The following is a 23,072-nucleotide window of genomic DNA, read 5'->3' as shown; positions in this document are numbered from 1 at the left end:
TAATTAAGAGGGAGTTAGATATGGCCCTTGTGGCTACGGGGATCAGGGGTATGGAGGGAAGGCTGGTGCAGGTTTCTGAGTTCGATGATCAGCCATGATCATAATAAATGGTGGTGCAGGCTCGAAGGTCCGAATGGCCTACTCCTGCACCTATTTTCTATGTTTCTATTTTCCTAAGACTGCTTAGGAAATAACGAATAAATATAAGCAGGCCAGCTGGGAAAATAACGCGCGTCGGAGTGCGTGTGATCATGAGGGAAACCCGAAGTCTTGGGAGGAGTTGAAGCTGCAGTGTGAGGATTTCGATATGAATAGAGATAAACAGGAAAGTTTGAGAAAGGAGATACAAAATAAGGCATCAGGGTTTAAATGCCAAGCCGTACTACCGTACGGGTATAAAATGGAGGTACCTCCTGTTATGTCTGGTCTACCAATGCTGTTCGAAAATAATGACACCGATGATCAGGAGGAGGATTGGCAATATCCGCTTAGTGCCCCACCCGCCCAAACATTTCAACCTATATACCCAAATCACCCTGCTAGTGCTCCACCACCTCAGCCTCAGTCCGATGACTAACAATCATTATCCCCGCCCTATTCTCTACCACCGTCCACCCATCCACAGTCTGATGCAGTTCCGACTCCACCTACACAGCCAATCCCCCTGGAAAAGTTACCCACCCCGCTGGTCCGAACCAGATTTCGGAAAGTCTCAATGATCCGGTCGTCTTCAGAACCTGATAAAAGACGCAGAAAAAAAACAAAGGAATAACTATTTCGAGACATGTAGGGGTCATAACGATTTATCCTATAATACTGACACGGACATTGTAGTGAAAATAACGAGCCTCAACATTACCACCCTGAAAACAAATAATGGTCTCGGGAGTTCATACAGGGACCGGTCGATTCCAGTTATCCTTACCAAAGAGGAAGGGGACAGGGTTCCCATAAACGCAGATCGAGACAGTTTCCTAATCGGACAGTCCCTAACATAAACCTGGACAGGCAGGCCAGGCCAGTATACAGGTTTACACTCATTAGAAACCCCAAGAGATATGTTTATTAAGTCCAAGCCCCAAACCGGAAAACAAGCCCGGAAGATTTTATTGATTACATTATAGGGACGATCCAAATGTATCAGGCCTCGCCTCAAGATCGTTTTATTCTGTGCTGTATGGCATTAAGCCCAAGTGAAGGTTCTAAATGGAAGACCCATTTGGAAGGGCATAATGACTGGGAGGCCTTTGCCCTTGCAGTTCCCCAGTCAGGGAGCTAAATCCACGAAATTAGGAAGACTCTCAGCAAACTCTACAACAACCAGTAGATGTCAGCAAGGTATAAGAGTGAAGACCAAAACTAAAGGAAGAGGGCTCCGAATTCTGGGACTGCTTTTGCTCCACGTATTCAACCTATGCTGGTGATGCTGTTTTGAATGCAGGGAACCCTTCACCTAAGTTCAACGCCCGATTATTACAATGTGTGCCGGAAGCCGTAGCCACCGCTATCCGAACTAACACTCGTCCGCAAATGAGAAGAGCTCTGACATATTACTGGGACTGCATTAAGGAGTCCAAGCCCACTAAGGTTAAGTAAGAAATGGTGCAGCGTCCCCCTCGCCACCTTCCTCCTGGAGATCCAACAGCCCCACCCCTCCCACCCCAGGGCAAACCCTGACTTACTTCGGGGATATCAGATGGAACCCCAGTATGGTGTCCCAGGGGTGGGTCGACAGATATGGCCATGGATATATCACTCACTCGAATGCCCCTAATGCACCTCTTTAAAGACCACCCTACGTCCTTTCTCCCCCTTTCTGCAATCAAAACAACTTCCAGCCCCTGGTGGTCGGCCCCGTTCGGCAAAACCAAGATCAACACAGGATTGTTTTAACTGTGGTAGCAGGGATCATTGGCAACGGGACTGCCCGGAGATTCAGCAGCAAAATAGAAGCCAGCGCAGGAGACAACCTTTCTTTCCACCAGTAACCGTTTCTCGTTCTGACTATACTCCCTTCTGAACTTCCCCATACTGACTAAGGACCCTGAGGATGATCCTATCGAATGTTTGACTGTTGATGGCAAACAAACAAACAAACAAACAAACAAACAAATAAACAAACAAACAAATAAACAAACAAATAAATAAATAAATTATATATATATATTTATATGATTGATGCCGGACACAGAGCTTCAACACTTGATACCTCTTGTGTGCATCAGCACTGGTTTAGTCTCTCCTCCGCCTCTATGAACCTTAGCGGGCTAACTAGGCAGACGAGACAATATCCCCTAACAGCATCACGAACTGTCCTATTTTGCCCTCAGATCTGTAGTGTCCAGTTCGCCCAAACCCTGATTTAAGTATTAACCTAGCTGGGTGAGATTTGTTGTGTTCCCTCCGGATCTAAATTCTTTGTCTTAATGAGGGCATCACCATTAATAGTAACATCAGCAGGAGACAATTTTAGATGCATCTTTCCCCCCAATGGTGGGCGGTTGATTTGAAACCGGAGGATTTTAGTCCTCCCCTGCAGGCGTCTTCTCCCAATGTCAACCCTTTGTTATGATTCTAGTGGAGCATCTGCTGAACTGTGAGCCACCTTTGCTGCTTTCCGAGGGTCGACTGGCACTGTTACCGTTATAAGACGTATTGCAGGTAAGGAGGATCAGCCCTCCTGATGGACGTTCCCGACCACCTCTGGTATCAATCAGGATTGATATCCCCCCATATCACCCTGCCGGTGAACTAGGGATATGAAGCAAGGGACCTGGGATTCTTAACACACCGCCTACAGCAGCAATCAGAATCCAGTGTCACTGGCATGCCCCAATAACTGACCGATGGGAGTCTGTCCTATTACTCTTACACTTACAACGCAGCAGGCCCACTCTGCCAACATCAACCCCAGCACAGCCGAATCTCTGTTCGGCTTCTAAACATGAAGTAGAAAGCACAACTGTACAGCCTATAAAGTTCCAGATTATAGCAGGGGCCAAACTGCCATCAATACCCGAGTTCTCCCTAAGACCTGAGGCGCTAGAAGGGATATCAACCATGACAGGGTCGTTCCTCCAACAAGGCATTCACTGCCAATCACCCTGCAGCAGCCCCATTCTACCTGTCCCCAAACAAGGACGCCCAGAATGGAGATTAGTGCAGGATCTCAGGCAGGTCAACAAAATAGTCCAAACTTTACACCCGGTTGTGCCGAACCCAGCGACGATTCTCAACAGCATCCCCACTGACACCTGTGTCTTCACCCTGGTTGACTTACAGCATGTTTTCTGTGCTATCCTTCTGGCAGAAGATTCCCAATATGTGTTTGCCTTTACCTTCTAGGGCCAGCAATACACTTGGACACACCTCCCTCAGGGAATTGTCCATTCGCTCACTATGTTCTCCCAGCGTTTGCACCAACAGCTTCAGGAGCTTCGGCTCCTGGACGGCTCTACCATTGTGCAATATGTGATGACTTGCTCCTGGCTAGCCCTCCGGAACCTGCTAACATTGCAGATACCAACCGTCTTCTAAACTTTCTCCACACTTGGGGGTATGTCATACCGGTCTCCAAGGTCAAGCACACTAAAGTCAAATTCGTGTGACGTTTGCTCAGTGCATCGGATAGAAATTTGATCCCGGAACGTATCGCACACTTTCTAGCGACCCCTTTGCACACAATCCCGAAGCAAATGCGTGCCTTCTGAGGCTTACGTAACTACTGATAACAGTGGCTCCCTAACATAACGTTATTCACCAAAAAATTAACCCCTTCAGCCTCAAGCAAGGCCACAATGACCTTCGCCCTATCAGATGAGCAACAGTCATTTTCACTGAATTACAGGCGGCCGTTGTCACTGCCGCAGCACACCGAAGACTTTTGTATGACAAGTCTTTCCAGTGTATGCCAGCATGCTAGAGGACTGCGCAACTGCTGTTTAGATACAAGCCCATGGGATCGCAAGACACAAGTGCCTACTACTCGACTCGCCTTGAAACTGTAGCCATGGGCCTCCCACCCTGCTCAGAAATACTCCCCGCTATCTACTTCCTTTAACTGCCGCTTTCAGTATCACTCTCCAACAACCCCGACTGTCTATTCGTCACACGCTATTATAGCCCTCTTGACTTTCCGTCAGAACTAGCACCTGTGAACCCGACGACCTTCCTGAGTAGCCCACTAGAAGGGCTCCCAGTATCGGCACCCCCCCCCTCGCCCCCCATGTTTGCCTTTTGCGCAATAACTTCTTAACCTCCCTTCGACCGGATATTCCAGACGTCCCATTACCCACACCGGATCTTAACCTCTTTGTGGATTTTAGCTGTTCGGTATCACATTTAGGAGTTCACCTTTCAGGACACGCAATTGTGAACCACACAACCACCTTCTATTTAGCCTCTTTCGATTCTCCAGTATCTGCTCAAAAAGCAGAGTTCTTTTCTTTAACACGAGTCTGCAACCTGGCTGCAGGAAAATCGGTAAATATATACACGGACTCACGATACGCTTTTGGCGTAACTAATGACTTCGCCCAACTATGGTCACAACACGGATCTCTGACTTCCTCAGGGACAGCCATTCAGAACTCTCAAGAAGTCCTTTCTTTCTTTCGTTTTCAATCATTTTATTAGTTTCATAAAAATATATATAAACATGACATAGTAGTAGTACAAAGGTATTGGGAATACATTACTATAATTAACATGAGTGATTATAAAGCCACATACTACTTAAATGATAAAACTCCGAATCATATAGGATACCAATTAATAATATAGAACAAAGAAAAATAATATGTAGACAAAAATCATGAAAAAGCAGAAAAAATAATAACCCGTCCCCCCAAAAAATAAACTAATCTAATCAGAATTAATCAACAAAAATAAAATAAAACAAAATAAAATAAAATAAAATAAAAAATGTCTGGGCTGTTTTAACATCATAGAAAATGGGAGAAAAGAAAAATTTAGTATCGACGACTCCATTCCTCTCAACCAACATTACAGAGAAGTAAAATAAGTTTTGAAATGGTCAAATTACATCATATGAAAATGCTGAATGAATGGCCTCCAAGTCTTTTCGAATTTACTGGAAGGGTCATAAACAACACTTCAATATTTTTTTTCAAAGTTAAACATAACATAGTTTGTGAAGAAGAATGAAGTATAGTAGAAGGATTTATCTCTTTCCAATTCGGCAAAATTGATTTTCTAGCCATTACAGTAAGAAATGCAGTCATCCGACGAGCTGAAGAGGTTAAATGATTTGATTCTATCAGTGGTAACCCAAAAATAGCGGTAACTGGGTGAGGTTGTAAGTCTATATTCAAAACCGTTGAAATAATATCAAAACAAATCTTTCCAATATTTTTTCAACAAAGGATATGACCAAAACATGTGAGTTAAGGAAGCTATCTCGGAATGACATCTATCACATGTAGGATTTATATAAGAGTAATAGCGAGATCATTTATCTTTGGACGTGTGAGCCCTGTGCACTACTTTAAACTGTATCAACGCACGTTTAGCACATATAGAAGATGAATTAACTACTTGACGATCTTTTTTCCATTTTTCAATCGGTATAGTAATCTTAAGTTCTCTTTCCTAATCAGTTTTAATTTTATTAGACACATACAGGACATAAAGTCATAATTATATTATAAATATTTTCTGCAACACCTTTCTGAGAGAGATTTAAATCGATTTTTCCCCAAAATATCCATTGGATATAAGTGTATAAAATTAGGAGAAACAGTAATTAAAAAGTTTCTAACCTGTAGATATGTAAAAAAAAGCGAGATCTAGGTAAATTATATTTATTAGATATTTGATCAAAGGACATAAAACTATTATCCAAAAATAAATCACAAAATCGTACTATAACTTTGATTTTCCAATCTAAACAGGCTTGATCCATAGTGGAAGGTTGAAAATAGAAATTGATGTCATAGGACTTACTAAAATAAATTAGTTCAAACCAAAAATTTTCGAAATTGAAACCATATACGTAAAGCATGCTTAACTATTGGATTATTCATTTGTCTGTACAGTTTTGAAAGACTGACAGGAAGCGAAGTTCCTAAAACCGAACCCAAAGAAAACCCTTGTCATGAATTACGTTCAAGATTTCGCAATGTGGTCTTGAAATTGCATCCAGGTCTTGTAACCAAAACTTTAAGTATCGAATATTAATTGCCCAATAATAAAATCTAAAATTCGGGAGTGCTATCCCCGGCCCCCCTCTTTTTTTTTGATTTCTGTAAATCCATTTACCTATCCTAGGGTTTTTGTTCTGCCATATATATGAAGAAATATTTGAGTCAACATTATCAAAAAAATGATTTTGGAATGAAAATTGGAACCGATTGAAATACATATGGAATTTAGGCAAAATATTCGTCTTAATAGCATTGATCCGAGCAATCAAAGACAAAGACATTGGTTGCCATATAGTAAACAAAAGTTTAATCTGATCAATTAAAGGTAAAAAAAAAGCTTTAAATAAATCTTTATAATTTTTCATATTAAATCCTGAAGTATATAAAAGAGACAGTAAACACTTTAAATGGTAAACATCCATAAATAAGAAACTTCTTATTTAGGGGATATAATTCACTTTTATTAAGGTTTAATTTGTAACCAGAACAATTACTAAATTGAGCCAACAAAGCTAGAATAACAGGAATTGACTTCTGCGGATTAGAAATATATAATAACAAATCATCTGCATATAGAGATAATTTATGTATTTCATTTCCGCGGATAATACCAACAATGTCGGGTGAGTCACTGATAGCAATTGCTAAAGGTTCAAGGACAATGTAAAATTATGAAGGACTAAAAGAGCATCCTTGCCTAGTACCGCGAGATAGACGAACAAAGGGAGTTCTTTGATTATTAGTACAAACCGAAGCTACAGGGATATGATATAACAATTGAATCAAAAATATAAATATCGGACTAAAATTAAATTTCTCGAACACACTAAATAAATAAGGCCATTCAACTCTGTCAAAGGCTTTCTCAGCATTTAATGATATAATAAATTCCCGAGTGTTATATGAGGGAGTATAATCAATATTCATTAGCCTCCTAATATTATAAGATGAATTAGGTTTTTAATAAATCCTGCTTGGTCCACAGATATAATTTGAGGTAATACCTTCTCTGAACTAGTTGCTAACATTTTTGAAAAAAAATTGAATCTACATTCAAAAGAGCTATCGGTCTATATGATGCACAATTAGTAGGATCTGTATTCTTTTTTTTAAGAATTAAAAAATAGAGGCTTCATAGAACAATTGTGAAAATTTACCTAAACTGATTGTTTCTTTGAATATTCTAGACAACCAAGGAGAGAGAATAGAGGAAGAGGATTAAAAAAAAAAAATCCACTGTAAAACCATCCGGACCAGGTGCTTTACCAGAATTCATTGATGAGATTGCAGCTGTATTAGGAGTTTCTAATGATAAGCAGTCTTCGGGTGATAATTTCAGAAAATGCAATTTTCTTAAAAAAATCATGCATGATGTTAAATTTATGAGGAAAGTCTGAACGGTACAAAGAGGTATAAAATTCTTGAAGGGTCTTGTTTATCTCGACATGATCAACTGTCTAAGTATCATTGTGTTTACGAATCTTAGTAATTTGACGTTTAACCGAAGTCAATTTCAATTGATTAGCTAATAATTTACCGAAGTAATAACTATGAATATAAAACTCACTTTTAGTTCTCATTAATTGACTTGCGATCGAGGATGTTAAGAGTAAACTATGTTCCATTTGAAGTTCAACTCTCTGTTTATACAGCAGCTTAATAGGAGCAATTTATTTTATCATTTTTTTATCAATGTCTTTAATTTTATCAACCAACAAGAGTATTTCATTCTTAGAACGTTGCTTTCAATCAACCGGATAGGAAATAATCTGACCACGGATATAAGTTTTAAAAGCATGCCATACTGTTCCGTTGGAAACTTCTTTTGTAATATTAGTTGAAGAGAAGAAATCAATCTGCCCCTTCATAAACTTAACAAAGTCCAAGTCTTGAAGCAAAATAGGGTTAAATCGCCATTGTCTGTTAGTAGAAGTATCCATTAACTTAATAGAAAGTTTCATTGGAGCATGATCCTAAATGGCGATAATGTCATAATTACAATCAATTACAGATGGGATTAATCGAGAATCAATAAAAAAATCAATTCGAGGATGAGAATGATAAACATGTGAAAATAATGAGAATTCTTTGTCCTTTCTGTGTAGAAATCTCCAAATTTCTGAAATCCCAGAATGAATCGTAAAAGAGTTGATAAGAGTAGCCGACTTATTCGGTAGAGCTGGACTACCTATGGATCTGTTCAACATGGGATTTAAACATAAATTAAAGTCACCGCCCATTATCAATATATACTCGTTTAAGTTAGGAAAGGAAGTGAATAGGTGCTTTGAAATTCAGGATAATCCACATTCGGAGCATAAACATTATCCATAACAACCTTGTTATTAAAAAAGTAACCCAGTAATTAACCAGAATCTAACATTAGAATCTGAGATAACGTCTTGGCGAATAAATGTAATTGAAGGATCTATAAATATTGAAACACCTTGTACTTTGGCTTGGGAGTTCGAGTGACATTGTTACATTTTCTGGACCTTAAAAAAGCGTTGATTATTCTTTTTCCTTACATGAGATGCTTGTGCAAAAATAATGTGAGCATTCAGTCTTTGGAATACTTTGAAAATCTTTTTTTTCCGTTTTATTGGATGGTTTAGACCATTTGTATTCCAAGAGACAAAATTAATAATGTGAGCCATAATTTAATGTTAACCCTTTGGTATGTAAAACTTTGACCATAATGTGAACTCATGAGATCGGAAGAGAAATACATGATCAGAGAGGAGCCGGAAATCCCAACACTGCAGACATCTTTGCTGTACTAAATCAGCCCAAAAGAAAAAAAAAAGTAAAGAAAAAAATAACTCCCCCACCTTCCACCCCTAAGAACCCCGAACTAAGCCAGAGAAGGCTGAAGAAAGAACTAACTCTAAGTCTAATCCCATTTCTGCAGGAGGCAACTCCAAAAATATATGTTATAAAGAAGACACCCCCCCCCCCCGAAAACCGATATAAAAAACACGGTACTATAATAATCTATATATCGTAATTTCTAAAATACATAATAAAAACAAAGTTTAGTACCAGTACGTATGATTAGTTAATTATAAATACAAGTGAATAAAATGTTGCATCTAAAAAAAATGAAAAAAAGATTACGGGAAGAAGAAACGTAAGAACACGGCATGCACAAAGATAACTAAGGAAATTATGCAAGAAGGAAAACAAACAGACATTTTAATAATTCAAAAGCAAAAATAAAGAAAGTATTCCTCCATAGTTAAAATTGATGTGAAAATTTGTTAAAATATACTAAGATTTAACATATAATTAAAATTGATCATCAAATGAAATCGTTAATGACAATGTCTGAAATCAGATAGTTAAAGAAATTGACTAGCTAAGGAAAAGTAAAGTTACTCGCGAGAGAAAAAAAAAGACTTTTTTAGATAAGCTGAGAAACAATACCTACACTACTAACCACAAAACAAAAAATCTTGAACTTATTTAAAAAAAAAACTTCGTACGGTAATAGAAGGTTTATTGTTTTTTGTTTCAAACTCCAGGAAAAAAAAAGAGCTGATGCTGGAAGCACAGAACATTAATTAAAGGACGGTGTCCGTATCAGAGGGGTAGTTGTCATCCAAAAATCTTCGAGCAGCGGTTGTGGAATGGAAGAGAAGACGAGATCCATCAGAAAGAGAAATTCGTAGGTGTGCAGGGTACAATAATGCCGGTTTAAGATTTTTTTGATAACATTCCGACATCAGAGGTTTAAAAACCAATCGCTCTTTCATCATTTCGGCAATGTTATCTTGAACTATTCTGAAGGACTGCTGCCGAAATTTAATCATCCCTTGCCGACGGGGAGCCTGGAGAATCTGGTCTTTAACATTAACGTAATGGAAACGAAGAATAATTGGCCTCGGTTTTGATTCGGCGGATGCCGACATTGGTCGCGGTATACGATGGGCGCGGACGAGCAATGGAGGATCGTTGGAAAATGCCGAACTAAGCGTAGCATTTAAAAGTTGAGCAAAGAATATTGAAGGGTCTACATCCTCAACATCCTCGGGTAGATCAATTTTACGTAAGTTCTGTCTTCTCGATCGAATTTCAAGATCAATAACTTTGGATTTAAAATGTTGCAGTTGTTTAATGATCAAAGCTAAACTCTGCTCCAAGTTCTCGACTTTTGAATCAGTCTTCTGAGATTTAATATCCAGTTCAAAGATTTTACTTCGATGTTTTTTGACTTCACAATCCAGGGATTTCAGAGTTTCCGTGATTGATTTTAAGTCTTCATTAAGACTTTGACGTTGTTGTTCAAATTTATGAGATAAGCTTTCAGATAGATTTTGACGTTGTTCATCGTTTTTTTTCCCTCTAAAAACTTCATCATAGCGTCATAGGGTAGCTCCGTTTGTTTAGAGTCACCTTTTCTTTTCTTCCTCCGTTCCCATCGGAATCTCTCCCGTCTTTGCTTTTGGATCTTGTACTAATTTCTTTAGAATCCGCAGTTGCAGTTCAAGAAAGAATCAGTAAGATAAAATAAATCTTCTGGTGTAGGTAAAAATTGGTTAAGTAAGGGAGATCGTTGGTTTAAAAAAAAAGATAACGGAAATGGAGCGAAGCCAAAAGCGACCTCACTCCATGAGCGCTCCCTGAAGAATCCACAAAAAAGTTCAAAATCTCTTCAAAGTCATCCTCTTCCCCAAGCAATTGGTTAATCAAATGTGCTGCCCATGTAATGGACAATACGGACGTCAGTAATGGCAATGAAGAGATGATGTAGCTGCCAAAAACGCTGCCATAGCTCATAATTCTATTGTGTCCGCTATGATCCGGCAGGCACTAAGTCGTTCAGCTGCCCCGAAAGCAACGGGCATACCAGATATTGTCACTGTGCGGCGGTTACCGACGGACACTCCTGACTCAGAAAAACAAATATGGAAGTCGCATCGGAACTCGCACTTTGCGTCAAAAGGCTTCTGGTTTACTTCAGTTGACCAGCTGTATATACCTGATGCTTTGTTACCAATGCGTATTGACTGTCTTCATACTGATACGTACCTTGGCAAGGAGCGAATGATTAATATCATGTTACGTAGCACCCCCGGCAGGCTGAGGCAGCCTAAATGCATGACAGATCATGTCTATCATGGCAGCAAAATAATGCTGGTCCAGGAGTGTGATGCGTAACAGCGAAAACACCCCTGCCGGGTGGTCCATTTGAATGTATTATGCTTGATTTTACTGAAGTGCCCCGTGTACATTGATATAAGTATTGTCTTGTCATTATTGATGTATTCAGCAAATGGATCGAAGCCTTTCCACCACTAATAATAAAGTCTCGACGGTGGTAAAATTACCACTAACAGAAATCATACCGAGGTTTGGTGTGCCACGACAGATTAGTTCAGACAATGGCTCCCACTTTGTAGGGAAGATCAACAGAGAGCTATGTGAGGTGCTGCATATCCAGCAGCAATTCCATTGTGCTTACCACTATCAGGAAGCAGGAATTGTAGAAGGGGCGAACGAGATCCTTAACACTAAATTAATTAGCTTAATGTTCGAAACAGTCCTCAACTAATTGAAAGTCTTGCCGTTAGCGCTGTATCACATGAAATTTACCCCACACGCATCCACCGGATTGTCGGCCGCAGAAATAATTTATGGCCGACCCAGTAGGACACCTTGGGACGCCGACACAGACCCAGTTGCCCAAATAGACTTAAATATTATGGGAGAGGAAATGCAAAAATACTGTCAGCAGCTAATCTCGTCTCTAAAGTTTCTCCATTCACAGGTAAAGAGCCTTCGGACCACGAAAAGCGACGGATCAAGATTCAGACCATCGGAGGGACCCTCCAAACTGCAAACACGGACTGGGACAGGGACTGGTCGCCCCAAGCTTTGGCCGAGGTGGAAAGTGTCATTCCAGATACTCCTGAAGACGCCAACGGCAGCCAAGGTCCAAGGAACAAATCGCCGGATCCATCTGAGTGATTGTAAACGATGGGCCTCCGCAGATGGGCTAAAGACTACGATTGGAATCTCCATTGTTACGGCCGCCTTTATGGTATTAAGCCTGTAGCACAATTTGTTTTATAATACTCATTTACACTTGCATGGAAATACAACTGTATGCTATCCGCTTGCTTAGTCAGTAGAGGCGTTATTTGTGGCCACCCTTGGGTGGCAGCCGCATCCCTTGTATACCGCAGATACTTCAAATGTCCCTTGCGAGGGTATAACAGGGAATGTTAGGAGTGGAACGACAGGAAGGTGCGTAGAGCTGATAAATGCATGTCGGTGTCAATCCCCTAACTGTACAGGAAACCAAGGGAAAAGATGGTACTAAGATTCTTAGAGACAGGATCTAGAGGCATTTAGAGAATCATGGTCTCATCAGGGACACTCAGCATGGCTTTGTGAAGGGCAGATCGTGTCTAACAAGCCTGATAGAGTTCTTTGAGGAAGTGACCAGGCATATAGATGAGGGTAGTGCAGTGGTTGTGATCTATATGGATTTTGGGTAAAGCAATTGACAATGTTCCACACGGTAGGCTTATTCAGAAAGTTAGAAGGCATGGGATCCAGGGAGGTTTGGCCAGGTGGATTCAGAATTGGCTTGCCTGAAGAAGGGAGAGGTTCATGGTGGAGAGAGTACATTCAGATTGGAGGATTGTGACTAGTGGTGTCCCATAAGGATCTGTTCTGGGACCTCTACTTCTCGTGATTTTTATTAATGACCTGAATGTGGGGGTAGAAGGGTGGGGTGGCAAGTTAGCAGACGACACAAAGGTTGGTGGTGTTGTAGATAGTGTAGAGGATTGTCAAAGATTGCAGACAGAAATTGATAGGATGCAGAAGTGGGCTGAGAAGTGGCAGATGGAGTTCAACCCGCAAGAATGCTCCTCTTGCAGGAAGTGGGAAGTCAGGGAGCCCTCCGGTGTCCCTGACAACGACTCCTGCAAGAAGTGCATCCAGCTGCAGCTTCTGACAAACCGCGTTAGGGAACTGGAGCAGGAGCTTGATGACCTGCTGATCATTCGGGAGAGTGAGGAGATTATAGATCGTAGCTACAGGGAGGTAGTTACGCCAAAGGAGCAGAGGACAGGAAATTGGGTCACTGTCAGGCGAGGGAAGAGGGAAGGGCAGGCAGAGCAGGGTTCCCCTGTGACCATTCACCTCAACAACAAGTATACCGCTTTGGATACTGTTGGGGGTGATGACTTAACTGGGACTAACTGCAGTAGCCGGATCTCTGGCACTCAGTCTGGCTCTGCAGTGCAGAAGGGAGGGGGGAGGAAGAGGAGAGCAGTAGTGATAGGGGACTCGATAGTTAGAGGTGCAGATAGAAGGTTCTGTGGTCGTGACAGAGAATCCAGGATGGTTTGTTGCCTCCCAGGTGCCAGGGTCATGGATGTCTCTGATTGATTGCATGATATTCTGAAGTGGAAGGGTGATCCGCCAGATGTCGTGGTGCACATCGGTACCAATGACATAGTAAGGAAGAGTGAGGAGGTCCTGGACAGTGAGTATAGAGAGCTTGGTAGGAAGTTGAAAAGCAGGAGCTCGAAGGTGGTAATCTCAGGATTGCTACCTGTGCTAGGCGCCAGTGAGGGTAGGAATAGGATGCTCTGGAGGAGGAACAAGTGGCTCAGAACTGGTGTAGGTGGCAGTGTTTCAGATTTCAGGATCATTGGGACCTCTTCTGGGGCAGGTGGGACCTGTACAAGAGAGACGGGTTACACTTGAACCACAGGGGGACCAATATCCTTTCAGGAAGGTTTGTTAGTGCTATTGGGGAGGCTTTAAACTGGATTTTCAGGGGGATGGGAACCAGAGTGCCAGAGCTGCTAGTGTGGCCGGGGTGAAAAGAAATGTTGTTGAAAGTTTAGGCAAATCCGCTGATAGAAAGGTTGTGAGTGGTGGTAAAAATTTTCTGAGGTGTATATATTTCAATGCTAGGAGTATTGCGGGGAAGGCGGATGAGTTGAGGGCGTGGATTGACACGTGGAATTATGATGTTGTAGCAATTAGTGAAACTTGGCTACAAGAGGGGCAGGACTGGCAGCTTGATATTGCAGGGTTCCGATGTTTCAGATGTGATCGAGGCGGAGAAATGAAAGGTGGGGGAGTAGCATTGCTTGTTAGGGAAAATATTACAGCAGTGCTCAGGCAGGGCAGATTAGAGGGCTTGTCTACTGAGTCCTTATGGGTGGAGCTGAGAAACAGGAAAGGCATGGCCACATTAGTGGGATTGTATTACAGACCACCCAATAGTCAACGAGACTTGGAAGAGCAAATCTGCAGAGAGATAGCAGGCAACTGCAGGAAACATAAAGTTGTGGTGGTAGGGGATTTTAATTTTCCATACATTGATTGGGACTCCCCTACTGTTAGGGATCTAGATCGTTTAGAGTTTGTAAAATGTGTTCAAGAAAGTTTTCTAAATCAATATATAGAGGGACCAACTAGAGGGGATGTAATATTGGATCTCCTGTTAGGTAACGAATTAGGGCAAGTGACAGAAGTCTGTGTAGGGGATACTTTGGTTCCAGTGATCATAACACCATTAGTTTCAATTTAATCATGAACAAGGATAGATCTGGTCCTCCGTTTGTGGTTCGAAACTGGAAGAAGGCCAAATTTGAAGAAATGAGAAAGAATCTAAAAAGCGTGGATTGGGACAGGTTGTTCTCTGGCAACGATGTGATTGGTAGGTGGGAAGCCTTCAAAGGGGAAATGTTGAGAGTGCAGAGTTTGTATGTTCCTGTCGGGATTAAAGGCAAATTGAATACGAATAAGGAACCTTGGTTCTCAAGGGATATTGCAACTCTGATAAAGAAGAAGAGGGAGTTTGTATGAAATGTATAGGAAACAGGGGGTAAATCAGGTGCTTGAGGAGTATAAGAAGTGCAAGAAAATACTTAAGAAAGAAATCAGGAGGGCTAAAAGAAGACATGAGGTTGCCTTGGCAGTCAAAGTGAAGGATAATCCAAAGAGCTTATACAAGTATATTAAGAGCAAAAAGATTGTAAGGGATAAAATTGGTCCTCTTGGAGATCAGAGTAGTCGCCTTTGTGCGGTACCAAAGGAAATGGGAGAGATCTTAAATGGATTTTTGCGTCTGTTTTTACTAAGGAAGCTGGCATGAAATCTATGGAATTGAGGGAATCAAGTAGTGGGACCATGAAAACTGTACAAATTGAAAAGACCATAAGACCATAAGACAAAGGAGCAGAAGTAGGTCGTTCGGCCCATCGAGTCTGCTCCGCCATTTTATCATGAGCTTACCCATTTTATCCTATTTAGTCCCACTGCCCCGCCTTCTCACCATAACCTTTGATGCCCTTGCTACTCAGATACCCATCAATCTCTGCATTAAAGACACCCAATGACTTGGCCTCCACTGCTGCACGTGGCAACAAATTCCATAGATTCACCACCCTCTGACTAAAAAAAAAAATTCGCATTTTTGTTCTGAAAGGGTGCCCTTCAATCCTGAAGTCATGCCCTCTCGTACTAGACTCCCCCGTCATGGGAAACAACTTTACCACATCCACTCTGTCCATGCCTTTTAACATTCGAAATGTTTCTGTGAGGTCTCCCCTCATTCTTCTAAACTCCAAGGAATACAGTCCAAGAGCGGACAAACGTTCCTCATATGTTAACCCTCTGATTCCCGGAATCATTCTAGTGAATCTTCTCTGTACCCGCTCCAACGTCAGTACATACTTTTTTAAATAAGGAGACCAAAACTGCCCACATTACTCCAAGTGAGATCTCACCAGCGCCTTACAGATCCTCAACATCACATCCCTGCTCCTATACTCTATTCCTCTAAAAATGAATGCCAACATTGCATTCGCCTTCTTCACTACCGACTCAACCTGGAGGTTAACTTTAAGGGAATCCTGTACGAGGACTCTCAAGTCCCGTTGCATCTCAGAACTTTGAATTATTTCCCCATTGAAATAATAGTCTGCCTGTTTATTTTTTTCTGCCAAAGTGCATAACCATACACTTTCCAACATTGTACTTCATTTGCCACTTCTCTGTCCATTCTTCTAATCTATCCAAGTCTCTCTGCAGATTCTCCGTTTCCTCAGCACTACCGGCCCCTCCACCTATCTTCGTATCGTCAGCAAACTTAGCCACAAAGCCATCTAATCCATAATCCAAATCGTTGATGTACAATGTAAAAAGAAGCGCCCCAACCCTGATCCCTGTGGAGCACCACTGGTAACCGGCAGCCAACCAGAATAGGATCCCTTTATTTTCACTCTGTTTCCTGCCAATCAGCCAACGCTCTATCCACGTATGTAACTTTCCTGTAATTCCAAGGGTTCTTATCTTGTTAAGCAGCCTCATGTGTGGCACCTTGTCAAGGGCCTTCTGAAAATCCAAATATACAACATCCACTACATCTCCCTTGTCTAGCCTACTGGTAATTTCCTCTAAAAAATTGTAATAGGTTTCTCAGGCAGGATTTTCCTTTAAGGAATCCATACTGAGTTCTGCCTATCTTGTCATATGCCTCCAGGTAAAAGGAGGAGGTGCTTGCTGTCTTGAGGAAAATTAAAGTGGATAAATCCCCGGGACCTGACAGAGTGTTTCCTCGGACCTTGAAAGAGACTAGTGTTGAAATTGCGGGGGCCCTGTCAGAAATATTGAAAATGTCGCTGTCTACGGGTGAAGTGCCGGAGGATTGGAGAGTGGCTCATGTTGTTCCGTTGTTTAAAAAAGGATCGAAAAGTAATCCGGGAAATTATAGGCCGGTGAGTTTAACGTCAGTAGTAGGTAAGTTATTAGAGGGAGTACTAAGAAACAAAATCTACAAGCATTTGGATAGACAGGGACTTATTAGGGAGAGTCAACATGGCTTTGTGCGTGGTAGGTCATGTTTGACCAATCTATTGGAGTTTTTCGAGGAGGTTACCAGGAAAGTGGATGAAGGGAAGGCAGTGGATATTGTCTACATGGACTTCAGTAAGGCCTTTGACAAGGTCCCGCATGGGAGTTTAGTTAGGAAAATTCAGTCGCTAGGTATACAGGGAGAGGTGGTAAATTGGATTAGACATTGTCTCGATGGAAGAAGCCAGAAAGTGGTGGTAGAGAATTGCTTCTCTGAGTGGAGGCCTGTGACTAGTGGTGTGCCAGAGGGTCAGTGCTGGGTCCATTGTTATTTGTCATCTATATCAATGATGGTTGATAACGTGGTAAATTGGATCAGCAAGTTTGCTGATGATACAATGATTGGAGGTGTAGTAGACAGTGAGGAAGGTTTTCAGAGCCTGCAGAGGGACTTGGACCATCTGGAAAAATGGGCTGAAAAATGGCAGATGGAGTCTAATACTCACAACTGTGAGGTATTGCACGTTGGAAGGACAAACCAACGTAGAACATACAGGTTTAATGGTAAGGCACTGAGGAGTGCAGTGGAGCAGAGGGATCTGGGAATACAGATACAAAATTCCCTAAAAGTGGCGTCACAGGTAGATAGGGTTGTAAAGAGAGCTTTTGGTACATTGGCCTTCATCGATCGAAGTACTGAGTATAAGAGCTGGAATGTTATGATGAGGTTGTATAAGGCATTGGCGAGGCTGAATCTGGAGTATTGTGTTCAGTTTTGGTTACCAAATTACAGGAAGGATATAAATAAGGTTGAAAGAGTGCAGAGAAGGTTTACAACGATGTTGCCGGCACTTGAGAAACTCAGTTACAGAGAAAGGTTAAATAGTTTAGGACTTTATTCCCAGGAGCGTAGAAGAATGAGGGGAGATTTGATAGAGGTATATAAAATTATGATGGGTATAGATAGAGTGAATGCAAGCAGTCTTTTCCCACTGAGGCAAGGGGAGAAAAAAAAAACAGAGGACATGGGTTAAGGGTGAGGGGGGAAAAGTTTAAAGGGAACCTTAGCGGTGGCTTGTTCACACAGAGAGAGGTGGGAGTATGGAATGAGCTGCCAGACGAGGTGGTAAATGCGGGTTCTTTTTTAGCATTTGAGAATAAATTGGACAGATACATGGATGGGAGGTGTATGGAGGGATATGGTCCGTGTGCAGGTCAGTGGGACTAGGCAGAAAATGTTTCGGCACAGCCAAGAAGGGCCAAAAGGCCTGTTTCTGTGCTATAGTTTCTATGGTTCTAAGTGTGAGGTGGTACACTTTGGAAGGACAAACTCCAAGGCAGAGTACAAAGTAATTGGCAGGATACTTGGTAGTGTGGAAGAGTAGAGGGATCTTGGGGTACATGTCCACAGATCCCTGAATGTTGCCTCACAGGTGGATAGTGTAGTTAAGAAAGCTTATGGGGTGTTAGCTTACATAAGTCTAGGGATAGAGTTTAAAAGTCGCGATGTAATGATGCAGCTCAATAAAACTCTGGTTAGAACACTCTTCGAGTACTGTGTCGAGTTCTGGTCACCTCACTATAGGAAGGATGTGGAAGCATTGGAAAGGGTACAGAGGAGATTTACCAGGAGGCTGCCTGGTTCAGAAAGTATGCATTATGATCAGAGATTAATGGAGCTAGGGCTTTCCTCTTTGGAGAGAAGAAGGATGAGAGGAGACATGATAGAGGTGTACAAGATAATAAGAGGAATAGATAGAGTGGATAGCCAGCGCCTCTTCCGCAGGGCACCACTGCTCAATACAAGAGGGTATGGCTTTAAGGTTAGGGGTGGGAAGTTCAAGGGGGATATTAGAGTAAGGTTTTTTACTCAGAGAGTGGTTGGTGCGTGGAATGCACTGCCTGAGTCAGTGGTGGAGGCAGATACACTAGTGAAGTTTAAGAGACTACTAGACAGGTATATGGAGGAATCTAAGGTGGGGGCTTATATGGGAGGCAGGGTTTGAGGGTCGGCACAACATTTTGGGCCGAAGGGCCTGTATGGTGCTGTACTATTCTATGTCCTATGTTCTATGTTCCATGTTCTATGTACCTCTGATCCAAGGAGCTACCCTTTCTGTTTTACAGAAAATGAACAGGGGTGCGCATGTACATTGGGCCCCGCAATTTTCTCTTGCGTCCAGAAACAATGTACTCGTAGATACTGCAAATAAGACGTAGAAAGATGTTTATGTGTTACTGCTGGAGTACAGTCATGTGCGGATATTGCAACGGAACGCATGTTAGTTCCGATTCCTGGACCTACCCTTTTAACTCTTAGAAATCCAAGGGGTCTGAATCAGGTGATAAATCCATCCTCATCAGGAATTGGTATTCAAAGCCCTTTGCGAGTTCCAACCACAAGGCAGTCATAGCGAAGAAAGGATTTGTGTTTCTCCTTAATGAGATCTTTACTACAGCCACCCCGACTCTCCCCGTCCTGCTTGCTGTCGGGACAATAGGACCACTTACTGTCCCATGTCCACAGAGGGCGCATGCCCGCCGAACAGTTAGTAAAAAAATTCTGCGCAGACTGGAAGCACTCGGTCACTCTGGGATTCTCCGTTGGCTACGTGTTCCTGGGCCTCAAATAATAGGAACTACATTATCTGTGCTATAACAATCCCGGGAAACAGTACGGTGGAAGGACTGGAGGCTGTTAACAAAGAATTGGCAGAATTAGGGTTCTACGTACAACAGGCTAGTTATGCAGTCAACTATCATTTGGCCCAGCAAGTGGGGGTGGTGGGGGTGGGGTGGAGGGTGTGTGCACTATGGTAGGAGATAAATATATCACTCACGTTAAGGACGAATCATACAACATAGCCCACACCATCCAGTCTATTAGGAAACAATTATATAATTTTAGGCAGGGTCCTATGAAAGGAGATGGCTGACTAGGGTAGCTACTGAGAGGATCCTGGGGATCCTCTCTACTGCATAGGCTAGTTATTGTTGTTGTTATAATCATTGCATGTTGTGTATTAATAACTTGCTTAAATTCTGGCTGTAAGATTCCTATGAATAAGCTGGCAGCGCCCTTCACAGCCCACATTTAGTTGGTTACCTTGGAATGATAAAAGGAGGGAATGAGATGTTAATTGGATTAATATGTCCTGATGACATGTAAGAAATTATATGCTAATCTACGCCACATGCAGGATGTCACAGTCTAATTATACTCTGTTCTCTGAAAATGCTGCACGAAGGCTAAAGATAAGAAAATACAGTTGAAAAATAAGGAACTATCTAATCGCACACATTGTTGTCAGGTGGCTTATGTTTCCCTCTGCTTTTAGGTGATTAAGTTGTCTTTGTCTCATTCTTTCACTTTTGCTAGGCATGTGACAGTGTGGTTAGCTAAAAATTGTATCTTACATACGCGACTGACTTATTCGGGGGGTATCGCTTGACAGGGTTCCGCAAACAGAGTGAAGCTTGTTAAAGATCCTCCAAAAGCTTGTACTCGCTTGAGTAGGGAACTGTGGTCATTCACAGAATTCGGCGTATTGCGTTTGTATCAAGTGCGTAAGGATATCATAAAAGCGGAAGTGACACCTGTCCGAACGTCATTTAAGCATTGAAATCGCGATCCCCTGCCCAAATGTGCTAGTAGCTAGTGCCACACTCCCACGATACTCTTAGTGAAAAAAATTCCCATCATGTCCCCCTTAGAGTTGTCACATTTTACCCTTAAACCTTGAGTTCTGGGTGTTGTAATACCCAAAAGCAGTAGAAAAAAAAAGAGACTGCTTACAGGTACCCTGTTTATACACATCATATTGTTTCCCACTTTCCATGGAGCAAATTCCTACCCTATTCAATCTGTTCTTATAACTTATGTCCTCCAGTCCTGAAATAAAAACATTTTTGAAAATTTTCTCTGTACTATTGTGAACTTATTTACATCTTTCCTCTAGGAAGATGACCAAAACTTCATACAATTCTCCAAAATAATCTATTCCAAATTATTTTACAGCTTCAACTGTTTCTACGTACGGGCGATCCCAAACGCAGGATACTGGAACGGAGATAGAGTTACGATGCAGACGAGGGCTTGAGCGTGGCGGGAGCTGAATGTTAAACAGTAGGGTGAACGGAAAAGCAGGTGGCAGACCAAACTTATCTGAAAGACTTATGGAAAGGCAGGCGGCAAGCAATACTTACCTTGACATGGAGAGACAGTGATACACAGGTAAACCTCCGTACTGAAGTAAAACTTATATACACAATCAATCCTAAGCAGCCAGGAACTTGGATTACCACACTGACTGAAACAACGATCTGGCGATGAGTTGATGCAAAGCCGGGATATTTATTCCATATTCCCACCACTCTCTGTGTGAAGAACCCCCCCCCCCCTAATATTCCCTTTAAACTTTTCCCCCCTCACTCTTAACCCGTGCCCTCTGATTTTTTTTCTCCCCTTGCCTCAGTGGAATTAGGAGAATATGGGGAATTAACGGTCGGGATCGTGACATCAACAAAACAACCTACCTCCAGTACTCAATGCTGAGATATATGAAGACCAATGAAGGAAATTATTTCTCTATGAATCAATCTATCCGTGTAGCCACTTTCAATGAGGTATGGCCCTGTATTCACAGATCCCTTCGGTCTATAAAACTCCACAGAATCGTACTCTTCACTCTGTAAGGCACGCCACGGTTGCTCCTTGCGATATGCAGCCATTTGGATTTATCTGCATTAAATTCCATCAATATATTATACATGATGGTAATAGAATATATTACAATATTATAGTATGATATGAAATGATGTTATTACAGTCTCCGTTGGTTTGTAGACAACGAAAGGCTATGTGAGATCTGTTCCTCGAGTGTGTGTTAGGAATAGACCATGTGCACAAAGGTCATTATGAACAATAGGTGGAGAAGTGAAATGATTGACCCTCTGAGATCCAGCCTACCTCACGGGGGAAAGATTTGAAGGTGTTTGGACAAATTACACTCCTCTCGGATACTAGTCATAGGATGATAAATGCAGACGGTGCCAAAAAAAAAGTAGCAATCCAGATATTACAGGATCTTGCAGCAGTTTAACAGCAGCTATTGATTTACAAATTCTCGATCAACTGGAAATAATTATTCATCAAATACTTGCTTTAAAATACAACATCATGAACTGAATCACGCAATACTATGAATACGAACCTGATCATAGAAACCATAGAACCATAGAAACTACAGAACAGAAACAGGCCCTTTGGCCCTTCTTGGCTGTGCCGAACCAGTTTCTGCATAGTCCCACTGACCTGCACACGGACCATATCCCTCCATAAACCTCTCATCCATGTATCTGTCCAATTTATTCTTAAATGATAAAAAAAAAACCCGCATTTACCACCTCGTCTGGCAGCTCATTCCATATTCCCACCACTCTCTGTGTGAAGAACCCCCCCCCTAATATTCCCTTTAAACTTTTCCCCCCTCACTCTTAACCCGTGTCCTCTGTTTTTTTTTCTCCCCTTGCCTCAGTGGAAAAAGCCTGCTTGCATTCATTCTATCTATACCCATCATAATTTTATATACCTCTACCAAATATCCCCTCATTCTTCTACGCTCCAGGGAATAAAGTCCGAACGTATTCATCCTTTCTCTGTAACTGAGTTTCTCAAGTCCCGGCAACATCCTTGTAAACCTTCTCTGCACTCTTTCAACCTTATTTTTATCCTTCCTGTAATTTGGTGACCAAAACTGAACACAATACTCCAGTTTCCGCCTCACCAATGCCTTATACAACCTCATCAGAACATTCCAGCTCTTATACTAAAAACTTCTATTACTAAAGGCCAATGTACCAAAAGCTCACTTTACGACCCTATCTACATGTGACGGCACTTTTAGGGATTTTTTGTATCTGTATTCCTAGACCCACTGTTCCACTGCACTCCTCAGTGCCTTACCATTAATCCAGTATGTTCTACGTTGGTTTGTCCTTCCAACGTGCAATACCTCACACTTGTCAATATTAAACTCCATCTGCAATTTTTCAGCCCATTTTCCCAGCTGGTTCAAGTCC

The sequence above is a fragment of the Mobula hypostoma genome, chromosome 8, assembly GCF_963921235.1.
Source record: "Mobula hypostoma chromosome 8, sMobHyp1.1, whole genome shotgun sequence".
In the NCBI taxonomy this organism is placed as follows: Eukaryota; Metazoa; Chordata; class Chondrichthyes; order Myliobatiformes; family Myliobatidae; genus Mobula; species Mobula hypostoma.
This window is presented reverse-complemented; position numbering follows the sequence as displayed.